Here is an 18,175-nt window from a genome sequence, read left to right on the forward strand (position 1 = left end):
AAAAAAAGTGGTATATATATATATATATGTCTCTGCTCTTCAGATGGGTCGCCGCATCTGGCGTAAACAGTTATTCAATTTCCATCAGATAGTAACTGATAAGGAGGCATTCAACAAAAATATATATTTGAGACACTGTAGTAGTGATCATTAAGTATCAGAGTTCACCTATGCTGCACTTGAGAGGACTATGCAACAATGTAGCCACAGTTGATTGACGGGTTCCCATTACTTATGGGTAGTGTCCATTCTAATATATCAAGTAGATATGTCCATCAGATATTGAAATCTTGTTGAACTGCTAATGGCAATTAGGCTTACACGAATATTGGATGTGTTGATATATACACAGGAGATTCAGGAAAAGAGGCTACCCTAATTCTACAATTAGACAAGCAAAATTAAGGGCAGTGAAACAAACACGTGAAAAAATCCTGGGTCTAGAACCGGATGATGAAAGAAAAGGAAAAATGGACAGAGAGAGGGTAGGCCTAGTGACTACATATGGTACTCACTGGGACTACCTAAGACAAATTTTGGGTAAACATTGGCATTTGCTAATGTTAGACAACAAACTGAAACAAATATTGGGTCCTCGTCCCAATATGATAGCAAAACGTGCACCTACTATAGGTGATACACTAGTTCACAGTGAATACACTCGAGGAAGCATAAAGGGCCAAACAACACTATCTTTTGCTAAACACATTGGAGGGATGCACCCATGTGGACATTGCTCAATATGTAAATACGTTATGAAAACTAACTCTTTTAAAAATTCTTCAGGCAAAAATATATATAAAGTTAAACCCTTTGTCAATTGCTCTACAACTTTTGTGGTCTACCAAATAATTTGCCCTTGTGGCAAGATCTATGTAGGAAAAACTATCAGGGAATTTAGGAAGAGAATAGGCCAACACATATCAAGCATAATAGGCAAAGATGATACATCACCGGTAGCAATGCATTTTATGGACCACCATGAATCAGTGGCCACTGGAATGCAATGCATGGTGATCTACAAACTGGAACTATCAAATAGAAGGGGAGATTGGGACAAAATCCTACAACAAAAGGAAGCTAAATGGATATTTCTTTTGGATTGTATGATGCCTAAGGGGTTAAACAGCGACTCATCTTTGCAATGTTTTTTGTAATTCATGCATAACTGATAGAGACACGTCTTTTACTACACTTTGAACACCGATCCTGAAGGTGAGGTGCTGTCTGTGACCATTGCGATCTAATGCTCTATGTACTATATAAGTCTGACTGTGAAATAAAAATCGGAAGACTTGGGGACAGACCATGCGATATGGACAAGCATGGAACATAGAAAAGCCGGAAAGCCGGATGTAAAATGTGATTATTCGATCGGTATTATATGGACGCTTGAGTGTATGTATTATGCGCACACATGTAGTGAGTATGTTGAATGTCATTTTTGTGCGACCACGATCCACTCTTTCAATAAATACTATATGTGAAGAGTATATCGCATGCATATGCATTGTGTAGAATTGATAGTGATACGCCCTATGCTTTTGTAGGGAATATTGATCTACTATGGGATATGATATGCATAGCTATAGAAACTGACCGGGTGTTCCAGTCGCACTGGGTATGTATATACCCCTCACCTCTCTATCTGTGCTCCATCCATATCCCTTTTCTGGTTCCATAGAGATTCCAAGCAGTGTATTGCCTGGTGGTTAAATGCACTTGCCAGAGAATATGGAAAAGAATTTCCTCTGCGATTTGGATATATTTGTGAAATAGGAATCGGATGGTATGTGGATGGATCTTTTTGGATACGATATGTTTCAAATTTTTAAAAAATATTATTTGGACATGTACTATATGGATGCATGGATGCAGTGTGTATGAATGCGTTTTTCCTATTGGGAATAGATTGTATGTGACAGCGCACACCAACATAGGTTTTTTGGCTATGGGTTTCTTTTTAATTGTATATTTAAAATTGATATGTAGAGCACCAGGTAAACCTAATGGTTAAATGAGATAATGGGTTGATTACACCTGATTGACATCTAGGTTAATTATGGATAGCTCTGAATTCCCTTTTTATAGGAGGTAAAGATCAATAGCCCCCCAGTTCTGACGAAGTTCCTAGTTCTAAAGGAACGAAACATGTAAACTCTTGGGGTACAGGGACCCCCCGATGCACATTTTGAACCTCAGTGCTTTTTTTTTTTCTTTTGGAGCTCGGTAACATAGTTACCTTGAGCCACTAAGCAGCTTAAGGAAAAGTATCACATGGAGACATGAACAGTGCAATCTGAACATTACTTGCACGCTCAAATTGGAGAGACTGACCCCATGGAGACCTAATACATTCTTTATTCTCAACTTTGGAGATTGGTATTTGCCTAACATCATTGAAGACACTGTATAATTGCAGTTTTATACTGGACATTACTATATCATTCACCTATCATTACTGCACTGATGAGGAGTGCTTCAGGCTCTGTGTGCTACACATGGATGGATGGCTCGGCTGCAAATCTCTCTGGCAGCACGTGAGTACAGATTTGATGTGGTAGCTACAACTCTGAGCTACACATAACAGCCCAACAGTGAGTACAACTTCAACCGTTTATTTTCTGTGGAATGCTGATCAATTATCTGCTCACCAACAGTGTATATATCAACACATCCAATATTCGTGTAAGCCTAATTGCCATTAGCAGTTCAACAAGATTTCAATATCTGATGGACATATCTACTTGATATATTAGAATGGACACTACCCATAAGTAATGGGAACCCGTCAATCAACTGTGGCTACATTGTTGCATAGTCCTCTCAAGTGCAGCATAGGTGAACTCTGATACTTAATGATCACTACTACAGTGTCTCAAATATATATTTTTGTTGAATGCCTCCTTATCAGTTACTATCTGATGGAAATTGAATAACTGTTTACGCCAGATGCGGCGACCCATCTGAAGAGCAGAGACATATATATATATATATACCACTTTTTTTCTCCAGCCTAGTAGAATTGTCTGTGGTCCCTGGGACTATATCTCTCTCATCTGATTTATCACTTGCCATTTATCTCCAATTGAGCAGTATTACTATACCACTATATAGTGGATCCCTCTCATGTCCCCATTTTTGAGCTTTTTCTTTTTTGCAACTTTTCCCACTTAGACGGTGGTACTTTCACCTGTAGTTACAGGGAACCACCGCATGGTGTGGAAATCTTTAGGATTATTGATAGCAGTGGGGGTTTTATATGTGCTTGGGGTGGGGGGTCTCTTTGTGTTGTGTGGAGGGTGAATGGGTGAGTTATGGACTTAGATCTCCTTATTGGATGATCAAGCTCCAGTTTTCAATTTGTCACTGATTTTTGCCGTCTCGCTTTTGTGAGTGTATTCTCAGGTCACTTCTAGGGTACTATACCATTATTGGTTACCTGTGTGTTTTTAATGCCTTTTATGCTCTATTTTCTGATATTTAATAAAACGTAGTAATAACTCTTAAGGGTGTGCAGCAGTCATTTTTCTTTTTTGTTTTTTTTTTTCTCTCTTGGTACATTATATTTTTGATTGCACCCCCCGAAAATATCGGTGAGTACTACATATTTGATAAATAGGTGGGATTCCCATATCCTTCTCTCCTTTGTTTATAGCTAATCAGGAGGGAGATTCTCAGACAGCCGAGGCACTGTGGACAGAGATAGGGCTCAGGTAAGTATAAGGGGAGGCTGCTGCACACAGAGGGCTTTTATCTTAATGCATAGATTGCAGTAACATAAATAAAAACACTGAGGGACCCCAGAAGAGGGGGATCAGGACCACTCTGTGCAAAATTAACTGCACATAGAAAGTAAACTTGAAATGTTTTTGTTTTTAAAACAAACCTTTACATATCCTTTAAGTGCCGGTTCACACAGGAGCAACCAGACTTACAGCGCGACTTTGCAAGGCGACTTCAGAGCGACTTGGAGCAACTTACAACGCGACTTAAAGTTGCCTCCAGGACAGGCGACTTTGGCTGTGGCCAATCACAGAATAATCAGCTCTGTGGGAGGGAGGTGTTTGCCTGAGAAAACTATTTTCTCTTCCTGTAAAGTTGCTTCAGTTAAGTCAGTGATCCGACTTTGGAGGCGACTTCCATTAAAATCAATGGATACAAGTCGCCTAGAAGTCGCCTTGTAGTACAGGAACCTTTTCTGAAGTCGGAGCGACTTCAGTAGTGTGCATTAAGACGGCTCCCATTCACTTCAATGGAATTTCTCATGTCGCGTGACTTGGGGCGACACAAGTTGGATCCCAAGTCGCTGTAGTGTGAGCCGCCACTAAGTGTGTTGTCAGGTGTTTCATGGTGGCCACACATGCTTTCATATATGATCAATTTTTTGGGGCCTTTGGATATGGTCACGTGCCTGTAAGGGGGTGACGGACCTGGAAGAAACCTATTGGTCCGGCGCCCGCACAGTGCACCGCACACAGATGGTTTGAGCTGGGGGGCTGGGCCGCGGGTTGAGGGAGCCGTGCCCCTTGTGGACCCACCACCACTGCTGACTTGGATGGAGATCTTTGAATTAAAGTGGTTCTGGAGCCATCAATGAGGCTCAAACCTGCACTGGGGAACACATCGTAGAATGATGATTTCTATGAAGCAATACAGGCTCTAGCACTAATATAAATAAATCCCTCATTCTTTTTTCTCAATGGGCATTGGAACGGGTTACTGGAGGTAAAATCTTCTCTGATTCCTACAACAGCGCTTGCATTTTTTTTGGTGGAAAATAATTGCTCACTTTGAGGCTCTGCCTGTGTTTTGTAAGCAGAGAAAGTACAGAATTATGTAATACTAATCTTTTTACAGAGTAAAAACACCCAAGACCTCAACTGACCCAGCGGCGTCACTTGTTATAGGCAACATCATTGGGCCAAGGTAAAGCCACACGAATTGTGGTCACTCTGTCTAGTGCTCCTATAGTCATATACGAGAGAGGTGGTCTCCAGAGTTTTATTACAAGCACATAAACTTGTGTTACAACACTAGAGATCTGAAAATCTCCTACCCCAGAGTACTGGATATATTGTAGGGGTACAACACTACCCTACGAGCGTCACATTTACCGTATTTATCGGCGTATACCGCGCACTATTTTGCCCTGAAAATCAGGGCAAAATCGTGGGTGCGCGATATATGCCGAAACCCGCTTTCCCGCCACGAGTTTGAATACTGCGCCGGCATATACCGAGCGCAGTACACTCGTGTATCTTCGGGCAGTCTCTGCGCCTCTCGTGCTGACGTCTTGAGCGTACAGGACGTCAGCGCGAGAGTTGCTGAGCCTGCCCGACGATACACGAGTGTACTGCGCTCGGTATATGCCGGCGCAGTATTCAAACTCGGCGCGGGAAACGAGCGGGGAGGACGCGAGGACGCCGCAGAAGGACGCCGGACCCGACGAAGAGGACACCCGAAGCCGCAGATGGACGCCGGACCCGACGAGGCCTCCGATGGACGCCGCGCAAGACACCAAAACTGTAAGTACAAAACATCTTTTTTCCACAGGAATTCGGGCAACTTTAGGGGTGCGCGCTATACGCGGGACCGCGCTATACCCCGATAAATACGGTATCAGCATCCTGGGTGCCCTGATAAATTTGAAAAGCTCTGGGATGGCTGAATGTCCCTGGTGTCACCCCAATAGACCTGACACTTAACCATAGTTGTGCGCAGCCTATTGCATTAGGGTGCTCAATATATATGTACAGAGCTTTTTTTCTCAGAAAATAGGTGCAGGAACTCAACCACTACCCTGTTCATATTTTTACAAACAGTAGAAGGGTCTTAAAGGGGCATTAAATACCAGGATTGCATTCCATACAGAATGCAGAGTTCAGGGGGGTTACACACAGAGTGCAGAGCTGTCAGTTGTAAACACAGAAACCAGACTTCTGTGTTTACAAGTAATTGTGGTGAGCATGCACCAAAGGGTCTGAGCCAGAGGTGGTGGAACTGAGTTCCCCCTGAAAAAGGCCCTGTATATATATACTGTATATATATATATATATATATATATATATATATATATATATATATATATATATATATATATATATATATATATATTAGGGCAATTGACAGTGTTGGTAGAGCAGTGGAAGCAGTAGTTTATTTTTTATATTTTTTTTATTTATACTTTTTTACAATTTTAGTATTTTTTACAATATATTTTTTTTACTATAATTTTTTATTATTGTTATATACAAATATTTTTTAGGAGCCCCACTGGGGTGCTTTGGTGAAATATCAGGGGTCTGAAGAGACCCTTGATGTCTCACTTTGAGACAGAGAAATGGACTGAGGACAGAGATTCCCTAGTCCCTGTCTCTGCAGCCAAACAGGGGGAATCTGTCCAGCACAGGGTGATTAGGGTGTGCCCATGCACACCTGGCACACCCTGTACTCACGCCTATGCACTTAACAGACTTATGTAAAGCTCCTGCTGCTCTATGATTATGGCTGCAGAATTTTGTGATGCCTCAATCTAATCTTGCAACTGTATTATGCTGGAGTCATGGAATCAGGCCAAGAGGCTGACTGCTGTGACTATTGTGAAATATATATTTCTATCTTTATGCATATGGAAAAAAACTGAATAGTGCATCATTAGTTTCTGAAGACTCAAAAATACTTCCAGTGTCCATACCTAGGGCAAGTATCAAAAAACGATTGTTTCTACTGAAGTGACTAAGGCAGGGCTCAAATCTACTAGCCAGGCCTTAAGAGTTACTAGCCACCAGTTGTCCTACCCAACCCCTACGCTTCCCGACCCCTAATTTCTCCCCTAAACACGCCCTCGTAAATGATGTCATGAAATGGCACTTAAATGTTTTATGCAGAATTAAGTTACAAAAATAAATATTAAAAACAACAACTTTAACAATATTACTGTAAAATAAAGCATATCAGTACCCATCAGTGCTGCCTATCAGTGCCCATCAGCGCAGCCTTATCAGTGCCAATCAGTGCAGCCTCATCAGTGCCCATCAGTGTTGCCTTATCAGTGCAGCCCTATCAGTGCTCATCGGTGCAGCCCCATCAGTGCAGCACATCAGTACCCATCAGTGCAGCCATATCAGTGCCCATCATTGCCGCCTCATCAGTTCCCACCAGTGCAGCCTCACGAGTGCTCAAAAACACAGCCTATCAGTGCCCATCAGTGCAGCCTCATCATTGCCCATCAGTGCAGCTTCATCAGTGCCTACCAGTGCAGTCCATGATAGACAGCACACTGATTCAATATACCGGCATTGGACCAGTGTGCTGTCTATCATAGGAGCCAGTCCAGGGGGTGGAACTTTGACAGCGGCCAGCATTTCCTGGCTGACCGCTTCTGGCCTTTTTACAGGGCATCAGAGGGAGGTAATTGTCCCCCAGGCTGTTCTGATGCCCTGTAAAAAAGGGTGCATTGCTTCTGTCAGAAATTGATCTGCCAGGAAACTGTCGGCTTTCCACTCATCAAATTCGAGCAGGCGAGTGGAAATTTTGGGGGCTGGACTAAGGGGTACATTGCCAATATCACCATAACACGTAAAAATTTCCATGGGATGCCACCGTTTCTCGGATGTGGGGACAGGGACCTGTCAAAAACAGGTACCCCTTTCCCCCCCTCCACCCCTGAAAGGTGTCAAATGTGGCACCGGAGGAAGCAAATAAGTAAAAGTTCTACTTTTAGATGGAACCCTGCTTTGGGATGTGATGCTCTGTTTGGCTGTTTACACTGGACTTCCTTGAATCCTTTCTTGTTCAATAAACTTCTTTCTGATCAAAGTCCTATCTGATACACTGAGTGCATTTCTTATACAAATACAAGCCAATAGGCAATAGGGTATGGAAAGGAAAAAGACAGAGTAACATACAAACTTAACAAGGAATCTCCACTTACATACAATTAGCCAGATTCACGTAGATGGCCGCAACTTTAAGGCGGCGTAGCTTAAGGCATTTAAGCTACGCCGCCGTAAGTTAGCGAGGCAAGTACATGATTCACAATGTACTTGCCTGCTAAGTTACGGTGGCGTAGCCTAAAGCGGGCGGGCGTAATGGCGCCTAATTCAAATTTAGCTAAGGGGGCGTGTTTTATGTTAATGAGGCTTGACCTGACGTTTTTGACATTTTTTTTAACTGCACATGCGCCTACATTTCCCAGTGTGCATTGCGGCTACGTCCCCCGCACGGGCCTATTGATTTAAACGTGGACGTAAACGACGTAAATCCATATTCACGGACGACTTACGCAAACGACGTAAAATTATGGAATTTCGACGCGGGAACGGCGGCCATACTTAACATTACTATTCCATCTACTTGATGGAATAACTTTAGGCGGCCTATCTGTTACGTAAACAGCGTAAATGTACTGCGGCGGCCGGGCGTACGTTCGTGAATAGGCGTATCTACTGATTTGCATATTCTACGCCGACCCCAATGGAAGCGCCACCTAGCGGCCAGCAGAAATATTGCAACCTAAGGCCCCGTACACACGACCGAGTTTCTCGGCAGAATTCAGCCAGAAACTCGATCGGAGCTGAATTCTGCCGAGAAACCCGGCCGTGTGTAAGCTTTTGGCCGAGGAAGCCGACGAGGACCTCGGCGAGGAAATAGAGAACATGTTCTCTATTTCCTCGTTGTTCAATGGGAAATTTCAGCTCGCCGAGGTCCTCGGCGGCTTCACAAGGAACTCGACGGACAAAACGATGTGTTTTGCCCGTCGAGTTCCTCGGTCGTGTGTACGGGGCCTAAGATAGGACGGCGCAAGCTATGTTTAAGCGTATCTCTGTTTGAGAATACACTTAAACATAGGTCGGTGCAGATTCTGAGTTAGGTCGGCGTATCTACTGATACGCCGACCTAACTCTACCTGAATCTAGCTACATGTGACTGCAATGTGGTGCGGAAAAAACACAGGGATCGCTGCATTCCCTGCGCCATGTTTTTTTTAACCTAGGCTGACTTTAATGCCACTTAGAGTGCCATAGACTCTAATGTCGCATGAAAGTCGCAAGAAGGTGGCACTGCAAAGTCACACTGGAAATCACAGGATATAGGGTTCACAGCAGTGTGAGGCTGAATGTTTTCAATTTAAAAATGTTATACAGTAGGCAGAAAAAGAGTCACAGGCGCTTTGTTGACATTTGAAAAGTTTTATATTAGGCCTCATTTTCACGTTATAACATATAGCGTTGGGGGAGCATGCGTGTTCCTATACGTGTTACTACAACATGAGTCGGCTCCTTTAAGAGCCATAGCAGGCACGTGCGCCCTCTGGGAGCGATCGACCCTGGCCACCCAACGATCGTGGGCACGAGAGCCAGAACAGGGATTTGTATGTGTAAACACACAAATCCTCCTTCTGACAGGAGAGAAGAGACAGATATGCTATTCGTAGTAATTACAAACAGCAATATGTCTCCTCCTCCACTCAGTCCAATCCCCCCACAGTTAGAAACACTCATAAGGAAACACATTTAACCCCTTGATCACCCCTAGTATTAACTTCTTCCCTGCCAGTGACATTTAAATGGTAATCAGTGCATTTTTATAGCTCTGATCGCTGTCAATGGTCCCAAAAAAGTGTCAAAAGTATCATATATGTACTATATATATATATATACTACAAGCTTATTACGTTTTTTTACCAAAAATATGTAGAAGAATACATATTGGTCTAAACTGATGAAGATTTTTTTTTTTTTTTTTTTTAATTGGGGATATTTATCATAGCAAAAAATAAATGTATTTTTTTTTTTTATAATTGTTGCTTTTTTTGGTTTATAGCACAAAAAATAAAAAACATAGAGGTGATCAAATACCACCAAAAGAAAGCTCTATTTGTGAGAAAAAAGGGACTTCAATTTTGTTTGGGTACAACATCGCACGAATGCGTAATTGTCAGTTAAAGCGACACAGTGCCGTATCGCAAAAAATGGCCTGGTTTTTAAGGGGGAAATCTTTCGGGGATGAAGAGGTTAAGAGACAAACACTGGTGCCATTGACAATTGTCTGATAATACTAAGGCCCCTTTCCCACTTGGGCAGGAGGTTTGGTGGTGGTAAAGCGGCGCTATTTTTATCGTCACTTTCCCGTAGGAATTGCGGCGGTATTCAGCCTCTAGCGGTGTGGTTTTACCCCCGCTAGCGGCCGAAAAAGGGTTAATACCTCCAGCAATGCACCTCTGCAGAGGCGCATCGCCGGCGGTATAGCCGTGGTTTCCCATTGCTGTCAATGGGAAGGAGAGGTGGAGGAGCATAATGGATTTTCTAAATCATTGGCAATCTTATAACCCTTTCTATTGAGGGTTATTTTTTAGCCTGTATGGAAGGACTGATAGCCATACAATAGTTTGGGGAATTTTAGGATGCATTGCCAATACATTTCTAATATTTAAATACCTTGTTCTGTGTTTCTAAGGGGTTTTTACCTTCTTATTGGCCACTTGTCTCTTTTCTGCTCCCTGTTCTTCAACATACCTCTGTGCAAGTCCCACACCCTACCATATAGTTACAACACACATACACACACACACACCTTATTTTACTCTTTGTTATATATATATATATATATATATCTTAACCTCCCTGGCGGTATGATTCTGTCTGGAATTACGTACCAAAAGCGGTACATTTATTTTGCAAGGAAATTTGGCGTTTTATACTGTAGGCCTGTAATTTTTAGAAATAACTCACTTAAATCTGACCAAGCAAGAGTCTTGTAGGCATCCCGGGTATGATTTTTTTTTTAAAACAAAATTATAAATTATAATATAATAAATAATTATAAATAATTATAACAAATAATAATTTAATTATAATAAAAATTATTCAATAATGTAATCAACTCAAAATCACTGAAATTTGCAGTTGCAGAATTGTCGCTGTCATTATTTTATTTTTAATTTCCCCGCAAATCGCTATCGCACATTTCTGCAAGTGATTATAATTTATTATCGCTGTTTTCTAGCTGATCTAAAACCATTTTTGACATAAAGGGACACTTTTGGACAATCTACAGTTTGCAGGCAGAAATGACATTTTTTTATTATATAAAAGTACATGCAGGGCACTGGGCAGACCACTAGGGACAAGGGGTGTGTGTATTTTTTACATACAGTACTGTAATCTATAAGATTACAGTATACTGTATGTAATGTGTTTGTTTACTTTTTTGAATTTGGCGCCGTTCTCCGTCCCCGTGCGTCGTAACGTCGCAGGGAACGGAGATCGGCGTCACACGGGGACTGTGAATCGAGCGAGGAGGTCCCGCTCGCTCACACAGCGGGGTGGCATCGCTGGATCCAGGGACAAGGTGAGTAAACCAAGCCTGTGGATCCAGCGAAAGGTAAGCCCGTCCAGCCCGAGCGTGACTCGGGTTTACCGATCCTAACATGTAAAACCAACCCCGAGTCACGCTCGGGTTTACCGTCAGGGGGGTTAAAGGAGTCCTGTACTGAGACAAGTACAGAAGAAGCCATTTCTGAGCTCATTCGGAAAATACCAGCTGTCTAGTCCTGACCCTGATCAAGAATGCAGATCAGGAAATTCAGAGTGAAGCTTGTTTTCTGTTCCTGTGTTTGTCGATTTAAAAAAAAAAGTTTAGTAAACACTCAAGTTCGGCTGGCTTCTGTCGAACGGACATTACCAAAAAAGGTCTGCCAATCAGCACCCGATCAGCTCTCTTAGTCAATGGTTGGGAGCGCTGACCAACCGCAGTGTTCTGGTTGGGGGCCACCCACCCCCCTGTCAGAACACAATAGCACAGCAGGGAAGATCGCTGTCGTTTTTTTTTGTTCAGCCCTGCTGAGTTGAACGAATAAAAAAAAAACTACTAGTGTGTACGAGGCTTTAGAGCAGGGGGTCTCAAACTGGTGGACCTCCAGCTGTTGCAAAACTACAAGTCCCATCATGCCTTTGCCTGTGGGAGTCATGCTTGTAAGTACTATCAGCATTGCAATGCCTCATGGGACTTGTAGTTTTGCAACAGCTGGAGGGCTGCCAGTTTGAGGCCCCCTGCTTTAGAACTTAAAGTGGAGCTCCACTCAAAAGTGGAAGCTCCACTTGTCGACCACCCCCCCTTCCACTGCCACATTTGGCACCTTTTTGGGGGGTGTGGGTAGGTGGTTTTGACAGGTACCCGCTCCCACTTTTGGCTGAATTTCGCTGTAGTTCAGAAGTTTGGCCCCCCTCCTCCTTCCCCCTCTGTTGGGCCATTCAAAAAGCACAGTGCGCTTTGGGTATGCACAGTTGTAAACCGGCTGTGAAGCCACAAGGCTTTACTGCTGGTTTACCTTAGTCAAGATGGTGGTGCCAGTACACAATAGCCGATTAAAAAATTGGCTAGGGTAAGGACACCTCTGGATTCCTGGACAGGTGCCCTATTATTAAAAGTCAGCAGCTCCAGGATTTTTTTTTTGGGGGGGGGGGGGGGGGGGTGCTGCAGATTCTCAGACCGACCCGGACTGGTAGTATTCATATCTTTTATATCCGTTCAAAATGTACCTTTTTAAAAAAAAATTGGATTAGATCTAGATTTTTAGATCTTTATTCATTTCTGTGACCTTTGGTATGAAGGTTCACCCCTAATTCTCAGCCATACCATGATGTGCCCATGTCCTGCTATAAGATTAGAGTAGTCCTAGACTTGGACAACTTTATTCTTCTTTCAACATGAGACAACTTAGATGTGAAAAATACAGTACATACAGAGTTTTGGCTAGGCCCACTTCTTCATACATTCTAAAACTCTGTGCTCCTGTGAAGCATCCACCATATTAGTAGGAGTGCTAGCTTTTTGCCTCACTGTGTCCATGACTAGACTGACATTTAACATAGGAGTATATAGAAGGGGTGCCCGGCTTTGAAAAATCGGTGCTCCCCAGCCATAGGTAGCTCAGACAACAAACTTTGGGGCTACATGTGTGCCAAGTTCCGGGTCCAGGGAACCTACGACCGTCCAATACCGGGTCCCCAAAGTCACTGGAGAAATAACCGTTTAACATGGGAGTCTATGGAAGGGGTGCCCGGCATTGAAAAATCGGTGCTCCCTGGCCGTAGGTCGCCCGGACAAGAAACTTTGCACACTTGTAGAGGAAGAGTCAGGGGACCTACGGATGGTGGGTACTGGGTCCCCCAAAATCCAGGAGATCAGGCGCAAAAAGGTGACTCGAGTATAAGCCAAGGGGGGCATTTTCAGCACGAAAAAATGTGCTAAAAAAATCTTATACTCGAATATATACGGTACATTATTATTTTCTTTATAATTATTTATAGTTATTTATTATATTATGATTTATGATTTTGTGTTTCAAACTTTATCATACCCGGGATGTCTACTAGACTCTTGTTTGGACAGATTTAAGTGTGTTATTCTTAAGAATTACAGGCCTACAGTATAAAACGCCAAATTTCCATGCAAAATAATGGTACCGCTTTCAGCACCAGAAATCTTAAAAGAATCATACCGCCAGGGAGGTTAAGTCTCTTCCACCAGAATATATACAGTATATATCAAAAATAGCAGTCTGTGTCTTACTTGAGTTCCCCTGTGTGCCCAGCTTTCCATGCACTCTCCTAAATAAGTACTCTATACCCCATCCCCTCATTGTTCACCCCCACATTGTGCGCCTAAGCCCATTTAACTCCCTTCTCCCCTGGCCTCACTAGTAGTTGCAGAAGTTCTAGTGCGGTTGGCGGTGGTCCTGGGGAGGAGAAGAAGAGAGATCAGAGCTATCCTCAACTGCACATAGCAGTGCAATGCCACACACTCACTCACTGTACACTTCACTCTTCTCAACTCTGCCCCTCTGACCCAGAACCACCCAACCAGACCTTCTGACATAGTCTAAGAGAGAGAGGAGGGCGCATGCCCCTGACAGGACCAGAACGGGAGCATGCACAGATTGATCTCCCGCCTCTTCTCATCCTGAATAATTACACATTTTACACCCAGGGCAACTGCCTCATGTGGCCCCACCCATGCTATACCACTGCCAGGCAGCTACTCTTGTTTGTAGATTGTGCCATCAATGTAATCAGATGCAGGAATGGGCAGGATTTGCCTCTAATGATACTAATACTAGACAGATATCCACTATAACCATCTGTGCTTGACTGGATGGTGTGAGGTGTATGGATCAACATGTTTCGCCTAGACAGAAGTCTTCTTCAGGATTCACCTTGCAGTGTTTACAGAGCTTAGAACTCAAATAATAGAACATCAAATATATTTGACAAGAGTATGTTTATAGGCCAAAAGTACACTAGTCAAAGTCGATAAATGAGTCTAAGGTGTAGAGATTAAACCAAAAAAGCAATGTCGCCGCCAGAAAGGAGGTGTAAAATAGAATATAGATTAGGCTTGGATCCCATTGAATCAAGGGTCCAATGGGGGGGGGGGGGGGTGATGAGTATATCCATAATTCAAAGTACCAGGGTCCAGTGAGTAAGTAGTCTAGTTTTAGCGACGATTTACTGTTGTTCTAGTTAATCTGGTTAATAGCGCCAGTGTAGAGCTGCTGCCAAAGCACTTTGTAGATGCTTCGGCAGTGGTGCCCATTCATTTTAATGGGCAAGGTCAGTGGAGGAGTGGTGTATACACCGCTTCTCCACCGCCCCAAAGACACTGCTTGCAGGACTTTTTTAACATCCTGCCAGTGCAACAGGCTTTCACACTGGGGAGCATTGAGGGCTAAAACTCCTGAAAAACGCCTCCAGTGTGAAAGCGGTCTTAGGCCTCGTACACATGATAGGATCGCAAGAGGACAACGGTCTGAAGGACCGTTTTCATCAGTCCAAACCGATCGTGTGTAGGCCCCATAGGTTATTTAATCTTCGGTCAAAAAAATGAGAACTTGCTTTAAAATTGAACCGATGGACGCCTAACCTATAGGTCGAAACCGATCGTTAGTATGTAAAAGCATCGGTTAAAAATCAGCACGTCGTTGTGTTTTACGTCACCGCGTTCTGACACGATCGGTTTTTGAACTGATGGTGTGTACGCACGACGGACCATCAGTCAGCTTCATCGGTTAACCGATGACAACGGTCCTTCAGCCCGTTCTCATCGGATGGACTGATCTTTAGTCTTATGGATCAGCAGAAATGAATCTGAGCATGTACAGAGTAACTCCAAAGGCTCTGTCCTATCAGAAGATGGATTGGGGACAGTGGGAGAGGATCAAAGAAGACAGGATCAAACAGCCTTTTTACACAATTCAGAGGATTAACCCTTAGGTTCCACAGTGAGGATAACAATCATGCTTTACTGCATATACAGACTGATTTTACTGCGTGGGTTTAATAACAGTTTAACTTTCTGGTTATCTTTCACATGGAGCCACCATTGGACAAGTAGTACTAGTGATTTAAAAGATTGGAACAACAATTCCTTTGATATCTATGCAAATATACTGCCACACACACAGCCTGCAAAAACAGATCTCAGAAAGATGTAAAGGAAAAAGAAACATTATAGCATTGTCCTCCTAAACGTATTTATATAGACTGAGTATGCTTGTGCTGCGGTGTTCTACGACTTTCTACTGTTTGATAGTAGAGGGGCAGAGAACAAAGCCACCATGTACACATAGCCTAAGTAAGATTAGACAAACAGGAACTGAGTACCCTGGATAAGGGTTATTTGGCGTTCAGTTGACCTAACTAATATGGTTAGGTAATTCAGAGGTCAGTACAATGTTTTTAAAGGCATAGACCTAGACAGGGGACAAAAACTGACTTGACTTTGGCAAGAAGAAAACAATGTTAGTGATGTATATTTTTGTTTTTGTTTTTTGTATATGAAGGGCCAGATCCACATAGCGAATACGCCGGAGTATCTACTGATACGCCGGCGTACTTTCAAATTGCCGTATCTTTAGTTTGAATCCTCAAAGCAAGATACGATGGCTTCTTGGTTCGATCCAACAGGCATATGGCTTCGTACGCCTTCGGATCATAGGTGCAATACTTCGGCGCCCGCTGGGTGGAGTTTGCGTCGCTTTCCGAGTCGGGTATGCAAATTAGCTTTTTCCGACGATCCACGAACGTACGCGTGGCCGTCGCATTCTCTTACGTCGTCTCTAGTCGGCTATTTCCGGCGTATAGTTAAAGCTGCTATTTTGCGGCATATAGATAGACTTGCCATGTTAAAGTATGGCCGTCGTTCCCGCGTCGAAATTTGAATTATTTTTTTTGCGTAAGTCGTCCGTGAATAGGGATGGACGTAAGTCACGTCTAAGTTCTAAAAATGACGTTGTTGCAACGTCATTTCGCGCAAAGCACGGCAGTTCAATCGGCGCGGGGACGCGCTTCATTTAAATGAATCACGCCCCCTACCCGCCGATTTGAATTCCGCCGCCAGAAATACACTACGCCGCTGTAACTTACGGCGCAAAATATTCCTGGATTTGACTTAAAGCCAGGTAAGATATGGTGGCGTAGCGTATCTCTGATACGCTGCGCCTATCCAATTCTATGTGGATCTGGCCCGATGAGTCTATATCCAACAATTTTTCATTTTTTTAAATAGTTAAAAAAATGTTTTGATATATTCGACCACTGTAAGAACACATTTTTTTGGTCTTTCTCCTTCTGGATTAACATTGCTAGAATAACAATTTAAAAACAATTTTTTTTTTTTAAACGCGTGGAAAAGGACTTTAGATTCCTTTCTCAGTGACACCCAAGATATTCCTGTGAGTTGCTTACAGTTTCCTTTCTCCAGATTCCTTTTTTTTTTTTTGAAGGCGAAAACAATACATTAGACTTCCAGCAACATGCTTGGTGTTAGTATGTAGGCAGGTGTAGTCTATTTTACCCACTGTAGGTGGCGCTCTCCACAGCGGCACTGCATTTGGAGAGGAAGTCAAGAGGAACATATTTTCTCTATAGTTTCCTAAGTCACTAGGGAAGAATCCAATTGAATGCTGCCGGCCCAAGTGACTGACAGCCATCTTGGGTCATGCAGAGCCTATTTAAACCCATTGGCTCTTAGGTTTGGCACGCATTTGCGAGTTGGTAGAGTAGGGACAGGTACAGCAGTACTTATGGTAGGGAAAGGTTCCTGATGAGGAGGGAAAGCATAGGGTCTGCAACCTGTGGACTCCTGCCTGTTGAAAACAAGACGGCCAGGCTGCATTCTTCCCCTCTCTACAGAAACTGGCAGCTCGCTACATGCTGTTGGAACTGTGAGTGTTAAGAGTTGACTGCCTTCTGACCAGGTTATTTGTGAACTGTGTCTGTATTATTTCAATAGATTCGTTCATTGCACCAGGACTGGGTTTGTTATTCCGCTGCACCTACAACTAGGACAGGAAGTTGTTTTTTTTATAAACTCAACCATTTTGTGTTTGCCCCTATTTATCATGAACTGAATGCAAAGATCTATGACTTTTCTATGTACACAAAAGGCCTATTTCTCTTAAATATTGTTCACAAATCTGTCTAAATCTGTGTTAGTGAGCACTTCTCCTTTGCCGAGATAATTCATCCACCTCACAGGTGTGGCATATCCAGATGCTGATTAGACAGCATGATTATTGTACAGGTGGGCATTAGGCTGGCCACAGTAAAACGGCACTCTAAAATGTGCAGTTTTATCATTAGTGATGCCACAGATGTCGCAAGTTTTGAGCGATCATGCAATTGGCATGCTGACTGCAGGAATGTGCACCAGAGCTGTTTCCCTTGAATGTTCATTTCTCTACCATAAGTCATCTCCAAAGGCGTTTCAGAAAATCTGGTAGTACATCCAACTGGACTCACAACCAGCCACCCAAACAGCTGCTGCAACAATCGGTTTGCAACCCCAAAGAATTTCTGCACGAACTGTCAGAAACTGTCTCAGGGAAGCTCATCTGCATGCTCGTCACCCTCATTGGGGTCTCGACCTGACTGCAGTTTGTCGTCATAACCGACTTGAGTGGGAAAATGCACTTGTTTGGCTCTTTGGAGAGGTGTTCTCTTCACAAATGAAACCTGTTTTTCACTGTACAAGGCAGATGACAGACAGCATGTATGGCGTTGTATAAGTGAGCGATTTGCTGATGTCAACGTTGTAGATTGAGTCACCCTTGGTGACAGTGGGGTTATGGTATAGGCAGGCGTATGCTATGGACACCGAACACAGGTGT

Source organism: Rana temporaria, chromosome 3 (genome assembly GCF_905171775.1).
Source record: "Rana temporaria chromosome 3, aRanTem1.1, whole genome shotgun sequence".
NCBI lineage: Eukaryota > Metazoa > Chordata > Amphibia > Anura > Ranidae > Rana > Rana temporaria.